Raw genomic sequence first — 2,704 nt, 5'->3', positions numbered from 1 at the left:
TCACTGTCTCCAAGGTTATTTTTTAAGGGGAAGTAGAAGTGGGAAATTATGTGTGTTCCTCTCATGCAAATTGTCTTTTGCAAAGATACCGGATCTCTGGGGACTAACCATAAGAAAGGAAAGTAAGGTGGCTACCAATATTTTTGGTATCTACCTTAGGCCTGTACATAGTGCCCCTGTCCTGCTTGCAATTACTGCTGCCTATTGTGTGCATAATATTCTATATGGGGATGCTGAGCCAAGGGGAAACAAGACTTGGTTTGTCTTATTTCAGGCTTCTAATATCTTTCCTTTGAAGCCAGTGTTGATCCTGCATCCCTCGAGATTTCAAACTTGACCAAAATACAACTTTAATTCTCTGCTGCTGCCTTTGAGCTGCTGAACAGTTACTCTTGGGTTGTTAAAAAAAAACAAAACCAACTTTCCTTTCATGGGGATTGACTCACCCGAATGTTTTTGAAAAATATTTATTATTCTATCCTTCTTCCTTCCTTAAATTTATTCTAAATCCTAACTTCTTAAAACTGTGGGTTGTGATCCTGTACGGGGGGAAAGGGGGATAGGGGAACAGGAGGGGATCTCATAAATGAATGTGTAGGTAATGAAAATATGGTTTATCATCAGTGTTTGATATATATATATATATATACCAATTTTATATATTTACATATCTGACTCACAAAAATTTCTCAAGCAAAAAGGGGTCACAAGTGGAAAAAGTCTAAGAAGTATTGCTCTAAGAGAGCTAGCCTCCCTCCTCTGAATGGTCAGTTAGTGTTTTTAGGGCCCATGGTGGGAGTAAGCTGAAAACTGGCTTCCGGCCACTCTAACTTGGCAAGAAACTTGACCACCCCAAGAGACTTATTTTTAAGTACATGTGTTCGTCTTGGGCTAATGCCCATTCTTGTTTTCTGAAAGGAATTACATGGTATTTTGATCTTGTTACACTTCTCAGGAAGATAGAATCTTTGCTTATGATTTTTCTTCCCTAATTTCTCAGACTGGGACCTAACTGCACCCTAACTGGGAGTTAACTAATCTCAGATTTGGGTCTGAAACGCTAACACCAACTCAACTGGATTTTACCTTGTTATTTCTGAGCTTTGGCACCTATAAAACAGTGATCATACTCGCTTCTATTTCACAGAAGCACTTAATGTCAGAGGAATATTTATGGTCTTAAAATTGTGTAAGCATCTTGAATCCTGGGAGCTATAGAAATATTGATATTTGTAAAAATGCTGTTTTGCACAAATCACTTTCCTGCTTCTTGTTGCCTGTAAAATAAAGTTGGTCTATTCTTTTGCCCAACATAAGAGATCCTTCACAAACTGACCTTGACCTTTTGTGTTCTTCAGAGGCCTTTTAGTATCTTTATGTTCCCAAAGCACTTGCTTTTGCCCAAACCTTTCTATCTTCCTCCTATTTTTCCACATCCTATCCCTTCAACCAACAAGCATTTACATACCAGGGGAAGAATAAGCATTTATTAAACTCCTGCTATGGACCAGGTACTGTTAAGCACTTTACGAATAATCTCATTTCATCCTCAACAATCCTGAAAGGCAGGAGGAAAAATGCCCCATTTTACAGATGAAGAAACTTATGAGAAATTCAATGATGTCCCCTGGGGTCACATATAACTCAGATCTTCCTGATGCCAGGCTCAGCACTATCCACTGAGTCACCAGCTACCTAGAGTTTACAATAAAAAGATGGGAGACGTGTAATTTTAGGAGAAAAGGCTTCACTTAAAAGCACAGCATGTGAATTGAGCCCTGAAAGAAATGAGAGATTCTAAGAAATGGGGGTAAGGAGGTGGGCAATGTTCCAGGCTGAGGGGCATAGCCAGGGCACAGGTACAGAGTGTCCTAGGCAGGAGAGCCAGTTTGGTTTTTATCATGAGCACTTAAGGGGAGTGAAAAGGCAGAAAGGGGCAAAGTTGTGAAGAGCTTTGAAGAGCTTTTAGTGGAAAACAACGGCCTATATTTGATCCTAGAGGGAATAGGATCTGACTGATCAATGGCTATGAAAATCCCTAGAAGGGAAGCAAGGAAATACGAAATAGTTGATGAAAGGACAGGATGGCAGAGATCTACCAGAATAATATATTTGGAATTGATAAACCTTATCCCCCAAAATAATATGAATATTTAAATTTTTACTTAAAAATAGGTAAATTTTATCAAAGAATTTGATGTCCTGAAAATCAGAGCCAAAGAGAAAGAAGAAATATTAAAACAAGGGTGGGAAGTAAGAAAAGAGGAAGTGTGTACCGGGTAATGGGTAGAGAGCTGAGTTCAATCAGGAATTTTAGTTGGAAATAAAGGAAGCCACTAGTTGTAATAGAGAAGGTAGAGCATTCTAAGCATAGAAAATGTCCTGGAGCCAAGCACTAGTATAAAGTATAAAAATACAAAGTATATAGAAAAGGTATAAGATATAAGGTGTCTTATAGATAGGTATAAGATATAAGAGTTTAAGAAGAGTTGAGATAAGGTATAAGAAAAAGTTGAGAATGTAGACAGAAATAAGGAGCAGAGAGAAATAGAATAATAAAGAGATTAGAGTCAGGTGAAAAAATAGGGTTCTGTATTATGAGAGTGGAACAGTTGTGAGTGATGGCAAAATATATATATTATCTGCTATGTATATGTGTTATATTTAACATTTAACATATAACAAATATAAATATAAAATTCGG

The sequence above is a fragment of the Sarcophilus harrisii genome, chromosome 2 (assembly GCF_902635505.1).
Source record: "Sarcophilus harrisii chromosome 2, mSarHar1.11, whole genome shotgun sequence".
Classification (NCBI taxonomy): domain Eukaryota; kingdom Metazoa; phylum Chordata; class Mammalia; order Dasyuromorphia; family Dasyuridae; genus Sarcophilus; species Sarcophilus harrisii.
Note: the sequence above shows the minus strand (reverse complement) of the source record.